This window comes from Chlorocebus sabaeus, chromosome 22, assembly GCF_047675955.1.
Source record: "Chlorocebus sabaeus isolate Y175 chromosome 22, mChlSab1.0.hap1, whole genome shotgun sequence".
NCBI classification, from domain to species: domain Eukaryota; kingdom Metazoa; phylum Chordata; class Mammalia; order Primates; family Cercopithecidae; genus Chlorocebus; species Chlorocebus sabaeus.
In genome coordinates this window covers 49,628,291-49,643,929 of record NC_132925.1, presented here as the reverse complement: position 1 = coordinate 49,643,929, position 15,639 = coordinate 49,628,291, and the positions used below count along the sequence as shown (strand labels likewise).

The window sequence follows — 15,639 nt, the reverse complement described above, 5'->3', positions numbered from 1 at the left end:
TGAGGCCAGGTGTGGTGGCTCATGCCTGTAATCCCAGCACTTTGGAAGGCTGAGGCAGGAGGACTGTTTGAGCCTGGGAGTTCTAGACCAGCCTGGGCAATATAGTGAGACCCCATCTCTAGATTAAAAATCAGCCAGGCATAGTGGCTCATGCCTATAGTCCTAGCTACTTAGGAGGCTGAGACAGGAGGATTGCTTGAGCCCAGGAGGTCACGACTACAGTGAGTTATAATCATGACACTGCACTCTACCCTGGTGACCCAGTGAGATCATGTCTCAAAAAAAGAAAAGAAAAGAAAAGAAAATGGCAAGGAAGAGAAACCCTAACACAGTAAGGTTAAACTGGTCATGGAATCTAATCTTCTCTTTCATTTTAATTACCTCAGGAAAGCACAGACCTTTGCAGGGTTGGCCTCTTCCTGCTTCTCAGAATCAATAAAGGTTTATAATAAAACTCAAAAGTTTTACTGAAAACAAGCAGCACCTATTTCACATGAATACTGGCTTCACACTTTCCCTGCAGATTGAATGTGTTTCTTCAGTCTGGATTGGTCTTAGTAAGTAGGAAGAATTTTGTTCCTTATTCCTAATACAAAGCACACCAGAAACATACACAGTAGTGTGTGTTCCTGGGTCCTAATAATTCTTTTGGCTGAGCACAGTGGCTCACGCCTGTAATCCCAACACTTTGGGAGGCCAAGGCAGGCGGATTGCTTGTGCCCAAGGGTTCAAGACCAGCTTGGGCAACATGGCGAAACTCTGTCTCTACTAAAAATACAAAAAGTAGCCAGGTGTGGTGATGCACGTCTGTAGTCCCAGCTACTTGGGAGGCTGAGGCAGGATCACTTGAGCCTAGGAGGTTGACGCCACTGTTCTCCAGCCTGAGCAACAGAGCAAGTCCCGGTCTCTAATAATAATAATTCCTTTACATATCAGAAATATGCTTTAAGTTTTTCTGAGCAGGCTGACTAGCTAATAGACTTACTCTCCCTTGTATGCAGCCTGGTTCTGGGAAAATGTGTGGCCTGACGGGCTGATGCTTGCTCTGATCTTTGGGCATGCACCATGCAGGCCAGTGCTGAGGACCCCAGCAACCCTGCTGCAGCAACTGAAGGGTGGCAGAGTCCTTTTTTCCTCTAGTCCAGCCTTTCGTTTGCTCTGTTTTCAGCAGCAGTATACACTGAACACAGAAGCAAGCCCTAGATGGGGACTGAGGCCACCTGGGCTAAGGTGGTAGGACCAGGCTTGGAACCTGAGTTTCTTTCTGATGCAAGACAGTCAACAACGTGCTGGAATATTCTTCTGTTGATTCAGCCTGTGTTTCTTGGTTTTTCTTTCTTTTTTTCTTTTTCTTTTTTTTTTTTTTTTGAGATGGGGTCTCACTCTGTTACCCAGGCTGGAGTGCAGTGGTGCAGTCATGGCTCACTGTAGCCTCGACCTCCCAGGCTCAAGCGATCCTCCCGCCTCAGCCTTCCAAAGTAGCTGTGCCCACAGGCATGTGCCACCACGCCCAGCTATTTTTTTGTAGAGATTGGGTCTCACTATGTTGTCCAGGCTGGTCTTGAACTTCTAGGCTCAAGCAATCTACCTGCCTCGGTCTCCCAAAATACAGGGATTACAGGCATGAGCCACATCCCCCAGCCTGTTTTGTGGTTTCTGTGATCATGGAAGCTTCTGTGCCTCCACACATTAATGGTCAGTGGAGAGGACAGATATATATACACTAAGAAGTCTATTTTCAGCAGCAAGTAAATGGAAACCAATCTCAATCTGGTTTACACAATTTGGAAATCAGTTAAAAGGAAATCCAAAAGCAGGAGGATTTGGTTATTCTGACTTGCCATGCAGTGTCAGCTTGATTCCAGGGTTGGTTCCCAAGCAGTTTATTGCTGACTGCCACTGATGGTTGGGGCTACACTATAAAACTCCCTGTTCACAGCCACCAAGGAGGGACAGCTTGGCTTCTTGTAGCTAGATTTTTCTTAGAAGCACCCACAGGCCTTTCCTATTCTCCAGGTTCACACTTACACCTGCCAACTCCTGAGCCTAATCTCTGTAAGAGGGACCACCATGATTGGCACTGAACAGTCAGCTGTGGGTGCAGCTGCTGGGGATTCACCAGTGTCCACTCTCTGCACCAAATCTTCCAGAAAGACTATAGTTTGGATTAACAGCATGCAAGGGCTATGCTTTTTCCTGTATTTTGGGTATGATCTGTAACAATATTTATAGGGCAATTATTTAGGCATCTATTATATATGTTTGCTAAGTATTAAGGTAAGTGTCACAGGGAAAGCTGATTTGATCATCATTGATCTTTTAGGCTCCTAATCAAACACAATTGTTAAATCAGTAGCAAAACAGTACTGACCTCTTAGGCTCATAGCAGACCTTGTATGATTATTAGCAACAAAGAAATGTTTAGCACTTTAACCCTGTTATTTCATTTAATTCTCCCAGGGACCTGCTGAGGTAAGTTGAGTTATTACCCCTATTTTGCACATAAGGAAATGGGATTAGAAACATGAAGTCACCGGTCCAGGATCACACACAAAATTGGGAAAGTCCACCTTTGTAACTGCTTCACTATAATGTCTCTTTCGAACATGTATAAGCTGATACTGGGAGCAATTCTCTGACACCTGCAATGTGAATTATTTCCTAAATTTGGCAGAAATCTCTGGCTGCAGAGGATCAATCAGTAGGACCTTTTCCTCCGAAGTCAGAATAAATAGGACACTAAGACAAACTCAATTTTGCATTTCATTATCCAAGCAAAAATCATTAAATCTGTATCATATATGACAAGTCTGAAGGTTATGGTTAACATGTGTTCTATGTGAATTGCCAAGTCTTGTATTGGGAAGGCAGCCATCATACCCTTGCTGCACCAGTTCCAAGAAAAAGAGTGTGTGCATGTTCACAGAACACCTCTGTGTCCTGGGGGATGCACCTCCAGGGGAGGAGGACTATTTGCAGAAACATAAGGCAATGCAAGCAGTGCACACTCCAGAGCCTGTGGGTCATGTGAAGTCAGAGCAGTGTGTCTGGGGTGAGAGATCACAAATTTGCAACATACAGAATGAGGCCACTCTACCAAAGCTGTCCCATCCTTGGTAGTGCCCCACTCTACCAAGACTGCTCCTCCCTGCCACAGGAGAAGCCTTGAGGAAGTCCCCTCTGGCTCTCTGGCTGCTCCTCTACGAGAGCCAGAGGGGACTTCCTCAAGGCTCCTCCTGTGGCCCACACCTCACCTCCTGGGGTTCCCTGTGGGTAGGTAGTCTGGGGTGGGGCCCAGGCATCTTCAGTTTCTACAAGCACCTCAGGAGATTCTGTGCACAGGCAGGATGGAGGGAGGTAGGAGGAAGGATAGAGGAGGTGGTAGCTCAGCCACCGTGAATAACGAATAAAAACTTAGTTCAGATATTGGCAGTGATCTCAGTTTGTCACCAGACTGAGTCTGTGGTAGAAGTGGCAGTTTACAGGTGTTATCTGCAGTGAATATTCAGATCCTTAGCTGAAGAAAGTGAGACCCAAGAGTATCTGAAAATGTTATAAGGCATGAGAACTGGCACTGGTACCATCAGACAAGATTACAAGAAGTCTTTTAGACTATGACACTATGCCAAACATTACAGGAGAAATACACGCCCACAGTAATATTTGAGGAGGAAAACCAGTCTGAGGTAGACAGAGGACTACCACCAACATGGCACCCAGCTGGTTAAACATCCCCTTCCACAAAACTCCTCTGGAGAAGCTTGATGACCCTATGACCACCCTCATAATATCTCAGTGATGATATGAGAGATTCTGCAGAACAAATTCTCTACATGGACTTGGGATCTTCCTTGTACAGATCATTTGAAGCTGTCATACTGGAAGGGACATTCTGTGTTGACAGCAGAATGACGACATGCCTCATTCTCTAATTTTGATTGTCTTTCATGCTGCTGTTGTGACAGAGCCAGTGTAGAGAGGCAGCACTTCTACAAGAGCAAAAGAGAGGCTTGCACAAAATAAAATCTGTATGAAGAAAGCTGAAAACAAGTTTTTTGGGTTTTTTTTTTCCCGCTTGGAGCGATGTTTTTCAAACTCTGGAAATGGGTTGCAAAATTGATGGAAATGTAATATGTTTCCAGTTTTATTTTTTGGCTGGCTTCAAAACTGTAACAAGGTTTTGGAAAAAGATTAAAAAAGCATGGTAAAGTTTACACAAATTCTTCTGATTCGGAAATGGATACTGTAGCAATTAAAAGAAAACCCCATTTATCTGTATTTATAAATTATACATTATAAAAATCCTTCAAGAACTGAGAGTTCTTTTTTTTTTTTTTTTTTTAGACGGAGTCTCGCTCTGTCGCCCAGGCTGGAGTGCAGTGGTGTAGTCTTGGCTCACTGCAAGCTCTGCCTCCCAGGTTAGCGCCATTCTCCTGCCTCAGCCTCCCGTGTTGCTGGGACTACAGGCGCCCGCCACCGCACCCGGCTAGTTTTTTGTATTTTTAGTAGAGATGGGGTTTCACCGTGTTAGCCAGGATGGTCTCGATCTCCTGACCTCGTGATCCGCCCGTCTCGGCCTTCCAAAGTGCTGGGATTACAGGCGTGAGCCACCGCGCCCGGCCCAGAACTGAGAGTTCTTTCAGATTCTATTGTAGAACTTTAAAATGTTTCATGCCAGGTGGCCCTAAAGCATGTTTTCAACAGTGATGACTACCCTTGTTTATATATAAAGATTACCCACTCAAGTGTAAACTGCCCTAAATGACCTCGTTCTCATCAATATTCAAATCTCATCTTGGAATGTTCATCAACAGCTGTATCCAAAAATGTATCTCGTGATAAAGTGTAGTCAATAAGCCCTATGCTCCTTAGAACTAAGTAAGAGATATAAGTGGGAGACCAGGATGTTCAATAATTGTCATCTTCAGTAAGTCTGTGGCCCTTCAAATCCAGTGGCCTGTACTTACCAGCCCTTAACAATGCCACACTAGAACTCATGAATGTGTATTGGAGCTATCCTGTTGTGAGCAGCATACATTAAAAAAAAATGACTTCTTGAAGGCTACAGTAATTAGCTATGCCCTAAAGCATAAGACTTGATTATTCCAACATATATAGTTATGAAAGTTATTATAGGCATAAAATTAGCTCTTTTTAAAATGCAGCTATAGTACTACTCAATGTGACCCTGAATCTTATTTTGTGCCACATGTCAGTGTTCACACTGACAGCAAGTATTAATCCCAGACGTGTAAGGGAGACTTTCCGATGACTCCAGCGATGTGACTATGAGAGATGCCAAGAGAGAACAACTTGACTCCCTTAGAACTGAAAGATTTTCTTTTTTTTTTTTTTACTTTTTTATTTTTTGGTTTAAGAATTTATTTTTTTATTATACTTTAAGTTCTAGGATACACGTGCACAATGTGCAGGTTTGTTACACATGTATACATGTGCCATGTTGGTGTGCTGCACCCAGTAACTCCTCATTTACATTAGGTATATCTCCTAATGCTATCCTTCCCCCCTCCCCCCACCCCACAACAGGCCCCGGTGTGTGATGTTCCCCACCCTGTGTCCAAGTGTTCTCATTGTTCAATTCCCACCTATGAGTGAGAACATGTGGTGTTTCGTTTTCTGTCCTTGCGACAGTTTGCTGAGAATGATGGTTTCTAGCTTCATCGCTGTCCCTACAAAGGACATGAACTCATCCTTTTTTATGGCTGCATAGTATTCCATGGTGTATATTTGCCACATTTTCTTAATCCAGTCTATCATTGATGGACATTTAGGTTGGTTCCCTATAGTCACTACTGCCGCAATAAACATACGTGTGCATGTGTCTTTATAGCAGCATGATTTATAATCCTTTGGGTATATACCCAGTAATGGGATGGCTGGGTCAAATGGTATTTCTAGTTCTAGATCCTTGAGGAACCACCACACTGTCATCCACAATGGTTGAACTAGTTTACAGTCCCGCCAACAATGTAAAAGTGTTCCTATTTCTCCACATCCTCTCCAGCACCTGTTGTTTCCTGACTTTTTAATGATCGCCATTCTAACTGGTGTAAGATGGTATCTCATTGTGGTTTTGATTTGCATTTGTCTGATGGCCAGTGATGATGAGCATTTTTTCATGTGTGTGTTGGCTGCATAAATGTCTTCTTTTGAGAAGTGTCTGTTCATATCCTTTGCCCGTTTTTTGATGGGGTTGTTTTTTTCTTGTAAATTTGTTTGAGTTTTTTGTAGATTCTGGATATTAGCCCTTTGTCAGATGAGTAGATTGCAAAAATTTTCTCCCATTCTGTAGGTTGCCTGTTCACTCTGATGGTAGTTTCTTTTGCTGTGCAAAAGCTCTTTAATTAGATCCCACTTGTCAATTTTGGCTTTTTTGCCATTGCTTTTGGTGTTTTAGACATGAAGTCCTTGCCCAGAAAGATTTTCATTAAAAAAAAAAAAAAGTGACCGTTGAGTCTTTAGGTCATTGAGTTTGGGTGTGATTAATTATGCAATAGATTATGCATAAATTATGCAATAGACTAGAAAACATGCATTTCTTAGATGCCTCTTCAAATCCACTAAAGCCAGCAAATGAATAAAAAGATATAACCCAAAGGATAGAGTTCCAGAGGAGACACAGTGTATAGAAAATGTCAACCCATTTTTGGAAGATATAACATGCAGACACAGAGAAAATAATCACCAAAGTGCCTCAGATGAGGATGCCAGTGAAGACACAAAAGGGCTTCTGCCCCTGGAGGCTCACAAACTGGAGGCACAGGTGTCTTGGAAGGCCAGGGTGGGACTGAAGACAGGAGAATCAGTTAGGAATCTGTGAGATATCATGACATCCTAAGATTCCCTAGCCCCACGCTAGCAGAAAATAAGTTTTCTTTCTGGTAGGGGGATGGAGGGGCGATGGAGGGGAACAAAAGAGCTGGAAGAGGCTGGGGACTCAGTGACACATGCATGGCTAAGACCAAGGTTATGATACTTAACTGAAAACAAATGGCCAAGAGTCTACATGCTCACCAGTAGAACTCTCCCTTCCACCTCTTATCCTTAAGATTGACACAGACAGTTCCTAGTTAGGTAACATTTAAAAAACAAAAAACATCCCTTGGAACAACACATACTCTAAAAACAGGGATCAAAGGTCAGTGCATTTTTCTGAGAATATAACTTTCCATCCGATTCTCAAAGAGGTTCATGCCTATCTCAAAGGACAGAACTACTACTCTAGATATTTGAGCCAAGTACAACTTGGAAATAACACTTTTTCAAGGCCCAGGAAGCCCCAGAGACTAAAGGGGTGTGAGTCTCAGAAAAGCAGTTCAGGAAGAGGCTAGGAAATACATTATTGGTGTTGCTGCATTCTCATACCATTAATCCACCAGAGGGAAAACAGCTGTTCTCTGTTCTCTTGGGAAGAAGGGCCATTTATATAGAAGTTGAGGACTCCGCAAATAGCCTGGTAGGCTGTGCTAGAGCTTGACTTTGACAGAGCATGGAGGTAGGTAGAAGAGTTTTCTTCCTCTCAGAGCCCTCAAGGACAGAAAAGAAGAAACAAACAGAAAGAGCTATTAATAAATGTTCCACCCCTTGCTAGCCAGGCAACTTTGGAGGAGTCATCCTCTGTTTAGGTCTCGGTCTATTTAGCTGTAAAAACAGGATAATACCATCTACTTCATAAGGTTATTATAAGACTAAACAGGATAAGGTGTTAAGTGTAAGGAATATGCAATCTGGTGTTCAGAGATTATGTCTATCTGTCCAGATTCCATACTTTTTTTTTTTTCCTGAGACAGGGTCTTGCTCTGTCACCCAGGCTGGAGTGCAGTGGCACAACCATGGCTTACTGCAGCCTTGACCTCCCTACCTCCCTAGCCTCAAGCAATCCTCCTATCTCAGCCTCCTGAGTAGCTGAAACTACAGGGGCAGGCTACCCCCAACTAATTTTTGTATTTTTTAGTGGAGACGGTGTTTCGCCATGTTGCCCATGCTGGTCTCAAACTCAGGCAATCCACCTGCCTCAGTCTTCCAAGGCACTGGGGTTACAGGTGTGAGCCACCGTACCTGGCTCAGATTCCACAGTTAAAAAAAGGGGCTAGGGGATGGGTGGCTAACAGCAAGTACGTGAGGTTTAAAAGTTTATTTCACAACCATGTAATTGTACAAATGATATAAACAGAAGTCAGATAAAATTATTAGTACATATATAGTAATAAAGCATAAATTATTACAGAAAATTTGATACAAAAGTTGTACATTAAGTACTTATAAAGGCAATTAAGCTTCCCCAGTCTATGGGAATACAAGTTTCCAGCAATTAATTTACATTACAAAAAAGGAAAACCATTATTTATGCTATCACAAAAGCAATACCTTTACAAGTAAAAATAATCTCCGCTTGATATTAGTAATTTGAAAAACTTACCACATCTACAACTATTGCTTAATCAAAACTTTTCATTGACTCAACATCACTTAAATGCAGATGCAAAATAACTTTGCATGGCAAACATGTTTACTTTGTGCTAATGAAACTATGAAACAGTTCCTGCTCTCAAGTTCACAGACAAGTTAAATCAATGATTGACTACAGAACAGACTGGTGAGTGTCACAAAAATAAAGACCTGCCCAGGGGACCACTAGGGGTGGAGGAAGAATACCTGGGTCTCACTCACTGGGCACTTAGTGCTTTCACTTTTATCTGTAAACCAGGGGACAATTTTATTAATATTATATGAATACACTGCTACTGGGAAAAGCATTCATTCAACAAATGCCCACTACATACTCTATACCACGTATTGTGTTAAGGGCTGACAGGGAAGGACAAGGCACATCCTATGGGGGCTTGTAGTGTGGGCAGGTGCTGAGCTAATGCACACACAAAAGGGCTAGGTACTGCCAGATATGTATCATCGCTCCAAAGCAAGGACCTGTCTCTCTGAATGAATAATCTCCGGCATGGTAAAAGAGTTAACTGTATTTCAAAAGGTGCAACAAAACTTTTTCAGCTTTGTTATGCAGGTTTCAAACCGATCAGTGGTTCAGGCCTGGAGTATGCATCAGAATTATCTGTGAAGCTCAGTCAAAGTGCTGATGCGAGACACCCAAAGCTTACTGCTTCAGAAACACTGAGGACCTTGCAGTTCTGATGTGCACGCCTAGCCCAAGAATCCTTTAAAGGCTGATAAAGCAATCTTGAAACCACTGTCAATGCAAAAGTGGATGCTCATTAATAAGAACTCAAAAAATAAAGTACAGCTAGTATATGATTTTTTTTGTGCCTATAAAACCCATCCAAGTGTTAGAAAGCTACTTTCTAACTATAAAGTTCTATCCAAAAAGACTTGCAGTCAAAAAAGCCAGCCCCCCCAAAAAAAAGGCACTACAGGAGTGCTGACTTCAACGTGCAAAGGCCTATGTGCTGGTATTGCAAGCAATCTGTGTGCATGTGTACATATGCATCTGTTTTCAGGGCAAAAAAAGCTGTTAAAGCCAATTAAGATTATGAATTCTTGCTACTATTTTAATATTAAACCTTTAAGTGAAAATTTATTGAACACTATTACAAATGTGGCAAACTGACATAGCTGGTTTACCGCACAAACTTTAATGTCAAAGGGACTAGATCAGAGCCCCAGTCTCACTTATTGGACCTGTAACACTGTACAGGTCACTCAACTTATCTGGGCCACAGTTTCTGCACCTCAGGAAAATGGAAGTAACTGCTTCATTTTACAGAGCTATTAAATGAAAGAAACGAGAAAACTATAAACCAACATCGAAGCCTTAATTATTGCTTAGTATTTAAAGTCCAGTATAATTGCAATGTTTTTAATAAAAAAACTCATTGATAGGTGAATTTTTACAATGTATCTAGAAGCAGCATTTAACATTAAAAACTTAATTTTTGAAAGAGTATACAGGCCGGGCGCGGTGGCTCAAGCCTGTAATCCCAGCACTTTGGGAGGCCGAGACGGGCGGATCACAAGGTCAGGAGATCGAGACCATCCTGGCCAACATGGTGAAACCCCGTCTCTACTAAAAAATACAAAAAAATAGCCGGGCGAGGTGGCGGGCGCCTGTAGTCCCAGCTACTCGGGAGGCTGAGGCAGGAGAATGGCGTAAACCTGGGAGGCAGAGCTTGCAGTGAGCTGAGATCCGGCCACTGCACTCCAGCCTGGGTGACAGAGCGAGACTCCGTCTCAAAAAAAAAAAAAAAAAAAAAAAAAAAAAAGTATACAACCAGGCAGGGTGCAGTGGCTCACGCCTGCAATCCTAACACTTTGGGAGGCCAAGATGGGAGGATCATTTGAGGCCAGGAGTTCGAGACCAGCCTGGTCAACACAGCGAGACCCCAACTTTTTTTTTTTGAGACAGAATTTCACTTGTCACCCAGGCTGGAGTGCAATGGCGCGATCTCAGCTGACTGCAACATCCACCTCCTGGGTTCAAAATAATTCTCCTGTTGCAGCCTCCGAAAGTAGCTAGAATTACAGATGCCTGCCACCACATGTAGCAATTTTTTTAATACTTTTAGTAGAGATGGGGTTTTATCATGTTGGCCAGGCTGGTCTTGAACTCCTGACCTCAGGTGATCCATCCACCTCACCCTCCCAAAGTGCTGGGATTACAGGCGTGAGCCACCATGCTCAGCAAATGCCATCTATTAAAAAAAGGAAGAATACACAACCACAAAGCACTGGGCCAAATGCAGTTTCCATGCTTGCAAGGATTTACCATCGAAATATTAGGTTGGTGCAAAAGTCAATTTCCAGACTGCGAATTTTAAATCATTGTAACTAGGCTCAAACATATTAATGAAAACAGGAACCATTACAGTCAACACACTTTTGCCAATGAGAAATGTTTATTTATTCCTGTAGCATAAAGATCCATGCCTCAAGATTTGAGAAACTCTTGGAAAGCATTTTCTGCATCCTGCTGAAGTGTTTTCCCTGCAAAAAGTTGTCAAGATGCTAGAAGAAGTGGTAGTCAGTTGGCGAAAGGTCAGGTGAGTATAAAGGATGAGGCAAAACTTCGTAGCTCAATTCCTTCAACTTTTGAAGCGTTGGTTGTGGGCCATGCAGTCAGGTGTTGTCGAATGGGGCCCTTTCTGTTGACCAATGCCGCTGCAGGCATTGCAGTTTTCGGTGCATCTTATCAATTTGCTGAGCATACGTCTCAGATGTAATGGTTTCGCCAGGATTCAGAAAACTGTAGTGGATCAGACTGGCAGCAGACCACCAAACAGTGACCATGACCTTTTTTTGGTACAAGTTTGGCTTTGGGAACTGCTTTGGAGCTGCTGCTTGGTCCAACCACTGAACTGGCTGTCGTATAAAATCCACTTTTCATCGCATGTCACAATCCGATTGAGAAATGGTCTGCTGTTGTTGCGCAGGATAAAAGACGACTACACTTCAACACAATAGTTTTGATTTTCACTCAGCTCATGAGGCACCCATTTATCAAGCTTTTTAACCTTTCCAATTTGCTTCAAATGCCAAACAACCCTAATGACCCTGGAAGAGTAAATGCTGAGTTCTTCTGCGATTTTTCATGTAGTTCTATGATTGCTCTCAATTGGTCGTTGTCAACTTCCCATGGCTCGCCATCATGTTCCTCATTTTCAAGGCTCTCTCCTTTGCAAAACTTCTTAAGTCACCACTGAACTGTATGTTTGTTAACAGTTCCTGGGCCAAATGTGTTACTGATGTTTGTCTTCGCTGCTTTATGACCCATTTTGAACTCGAATAAATAAACTGCTCCAATTTTTTGATGTCAGACAAAAAGCATATTCTAAAATAAACAGCAAATAATAAGTCATTAGCAAAAAAAATAAAGTGAGAAATGTGCATTAAAATGATCCACATTTAAGAATGTATTCCAATATCAAACAGCAAATTTCAACAATGCAAAAACTGCAATTGCTTTTGCATCTCAGGCACATCACTTGACCTTTCTAGTTCTCACCCACTTCACCCCTAAAATCGGAAAAGCTTTCCGCAACAAAAAAATCTGACCACATTCTCTTAAGGCCCCTTCCAATTTCAAGATCCGTCCTTCACCATGACAAAACGAACCCAGTTATTTTCCCAATTTTTCAAGGTGAGAAAAAGGAGGAAGGGGAAATAGGTGTGTTTAAAACATTTCTTACCAAATAGAAATATTATAAGACTATGGAAAAAAAAAATACTAAAAGTTGGAGTCATCCTGATAAAAAACCAAACGAATACTGTGTGAAACAAACAAACAAAAACATCCATTCTGGAGTCAATATTTATTCTTAATAAGAAAGAAAACTGAAGAAAAAAAATCAGTTAGTACAAGATCGGCAGCCTGTAGCCTAAACACTTCCAGGCATTTAGGATAACTAAGCCCTGCACCTTCCCAGGCAAGTTAAGACCACAACATAAAAGAGAGAAATATGTAAGGAAAACCTACAGCCCAAAAGTTTAAGATCAAAACAGGCCTTTTTCTTCATATAAATATAAGTGATGCTGCTAAAAGCTGCTTTACACATCCCTACCTATTACCATTCGCTACTTCCAAATCTTGAGGAGGGGCATGGACTTACACAAGATCTGGACCGTATATTTACTAAGAAACCAAAAATTATAGGTTCTGGGACGTTTCAACACTTCACCTGAGATGGCCAGAGCGGGCGCATCTTTAGACCTTTAAAAGCTAAATTAAAAACTCTGTACCGAGGAAGGGCCGAAGAGCTCAATACCCACCCAATATAATCCCCACTTCCGACCTACAGACGCTCTGCTGAGCGGCTGGGGGAATCCGTCACGCCAGTCAGGGCCCGGCTTCTTCCATCAACAGACACTTTGCGAGCCTTCCAGAAGCCTCGGCTAAGCGGGAGGCCAGGGTGGAGGCCGCCACTGCGAGGACGGTCCCCATCCAGCCGCGAGAAGCTCGCGGTTCCCCGGAGGGGCGGGCCTGCTTCCGGGTAACCGTGCGCGACGTCCACGAGTTTTTAGGACGACCAGCCCTTCAGCCTCTAGGCCCCGACGCCTGCGCCATTTAAGCCACACATCCGCCCGCCCGGCCGCAGTCACCGCTGCCCGGGGCCCCGCAGCCCACGGGCCGGATGGACCGAGCGCCGGCCGCGGCGTTCCGGTGCGCGCGCGCGCCTCAGCCAATCGCGTGCTCGCCCGCCCCCCGCCGCCGCGGCGAGGCTGGCGCTGGGAAGAGGAAGAAGAACATTCGCCCTCCTCCTACCAGCGCGCGGGCGGCGGCGGCGGCGGCACCGGGGTCACGAACTCTGACCTTTCACTGACAAAAACAATAACAAACCCCCCCTTCTCCGCGACCCCGGCGGCGCCCCCGGGCCCGTCCCCGCCACCCCGCTCCCACCTCGACGTCTCGTCTCTCGCCCGCTGCTCCGCGAGCCCGCGGCCGCCGGGCTCCCGCCATCCGCCGACGCCGGGAGCCCGGGCTCCCCTCGCCCTGCCCTCCGCGCCGGGGGCCGCCCGCCGCAGACACGGGACCCGCTTCGAGGCCGCTTTGGCGCCAAATCCTGAGGTAAAATTGAAAGAGGGTCGGGCGGGCCCGGGCCGACGGCGGAGGGGGCGGGCCTGGCGCGCGGACATGGAGGCGCCGCGGCGGCGGCTGAACCTGACCCTTTTACCTTTGCCACGGGGTGGCGGCGGCGGCGCCCGGCGCTTTGCATAGTGGGCCGGGCCGCTCCCCTCCCCTCCCCGCCCGCGGCCGGGCGAAGCGAGCGGGTTCCCCCTGACCGGCCCGGCCGGCGCAAGGGTGGGGGCGGAGGGGGAATGGCCGCGGCCCCGCCTCACAGTTGGCCCTCCGCCAGCGCCGCCATTTTGTTCTCGACGGAGATGGCTCCGGCTGGGCGGGCTCCCTTCCTCCTTATTCTCCTCCTCCCTCCTGCAGTCCCTTCTTCCCTCTCTCCCGGGCTTTTCACCCCTCCGCTTCTAGTCCGCCTTTGGCGGCCGCCTCAGCCCAACCGCCGTTTTTTCTGAAGGGGAGGGTAAAGGAAAAGGAGGAAGGCGGGTGCGAGGCGCGACCTCGTGAGCGACTGATGGGTTGACCAATTGGCGCCCGGATAGGAGGGTCGGGGCCTGTGGCACCGCCCCCCTGATCTTTGCTGATTGGCTAAGGCGGAAGAGGGCGGTCCTTGTGGGGCGCGGGAGCCCTGGCGGGGCGGGAGTAGAGGCCAGGGCGCGGAGTGGGGCCGGGTCGGCGGGGGCGGGGCCGGGGGCGGGGCGCGAGGGGCGCGGCCGGGTGGAGAGGCCGGCGCCCGCCGGCCCTGGGTCTGGAGGTGGGCGGCTTCCCTCCGCCTGGAACGCGTCCAGAATGAGTACAGAAGAACAATAGTAATAAAGGTGATGAAGCATTTCGAGTCCACGATGCGCTCTCATGGGAAGAGGTTTTCGGAACCAGGACACCTTTCAGGGCTCCTGCTCGTTATTTCAGCGCGGCCTTGGCGCATCCCCTGATGAAGTTCAATGTTATCTACTGTAAATGGGTAGCTTGGGCGTTCTTGCCAGGCCGTACCTCCCTTCTGAGCATTGTTTGTGGGGCTGTTCTCAGAAAATGGAGTCAACGCTACTTTGCGAGCCTCAGAGTCACTTGGAAATGGTGTTATTGTTAAAAATGGGATTACAGCCACCAAGGGAGGCAAGCTTAAGGGTATTTAGGGTTTGAGAGAGCACAATTCGTGGGTGACTCTCTTCTCATTCGTTCACTGAATACATGTTGACTTAGTTTTTTAGGCACTGGGGGTACATTTGGAGAACCAGCTGTACAAGACCCCTGCCCTTACTAGAGTTGGGGGCTGGGAGGTGAATAGACAAAGAAATAATTCCAGAGAGTCATAAGTTCTGTGAAAGAAAAGAAGCCAAATGACCTGCTGAAGAAGACCTGAGGCATTAATTTAGATGGAATGGTCAGGGTGGCCTCTCTGAGCAAGTGATGTTTGAACAGAGGAACCCAAGAAAGGAATGGCATTCCAGACAGGACAGCCCGTGTAACGGCCCTGGAGGAAGAGCATTTGATGTGACGAGAACTGGCTGCTTGTGGCTGGAGAGTTGGTTGGAACTAGTAATTGTCCATTATCCCACTCTGTCTCCAGGCCAAAGGCTGTGAAATAATAGCAACGGTAGTGAGAAACAAATCTTCAATATAATAATAAGAAAGTCGATAAAGATACAGCCTTCATATGATTTGCTGATGAATGCAAGACTTGGGAGGAGGGCCTCAGAAACTCACTTTACTTCCAGATTCAAATCCTTCGTCAGCCTCTTATATATATTTTCAATTCATCAGTATTTCCTGAGTGCTATGAATACTCCAGGCACTATGTGCTAGGCTGGGAATACAAAAATGACTAAGACACTGGTCCTCAAACGTGAATATGATTGATTGATTGATTGAGACCAGAGTCTCAGTCTGTCCCCCAGGCTGGAGTTGAATATAATTCTCTGTGTGTGAGTTCTCTCTCTCTTTTGAGATAGAGATATGTGTACACATACATACACAGACATAAAATGTTTTAGTGTTGTGGTTAGCAACTCCCAACTTTTAGTAGCAGTGTGATTTTGCTAGGAAAGCTACCTTTCCTAGCCTCACTGTCCTCATCTGGACAATAA

General features: G+C 45.4%; 1 protein-coding gene and 1 long non-coding RNA gene across 6 annotated transcripts in view; one reads left to right on the top strand and one right to left on the bottom strand.

The window, feature by feature from the left end:
- Positions 1-8,140: 8,140 nt before the first annotated feature.
- Positions 8,141-14,205, bottom strand: LOC140709830 (uncharacterized). The gene is made up of 2 exons (XR_012090569.1): positions 13,659-14,205; positions 8,141-11,818 (listed from the first exon to the last, which is right to left on the bottom strand). It is a non-coding gene; the product is annotated as an uncharacterized lncRNA (long non-coding RNA).
- Positions 13,452-15,639, top strand: part of NR2C2 (nuclear receptor subfamily 2 group C member 2) — a 102,059-nt gene continuing 99,871 nt past the window's right edge. For 3 of the 5 annotated variants that reach the window (XM_038003503.2, XM_007985342.3, XM_073009825.1), the window contains exon 1: positions 13,460-13,552. The gene's annotated coding sequence lies outside the window, so the exon portion shown is untranslated. Of the gene's footprint in view, positions 13,553-15,639 lie in introns of all 5 variants that reach the window. The other 2 variants (XM_007985338.3, XM_007985340.3) reach the window with 2 other exon arrangements.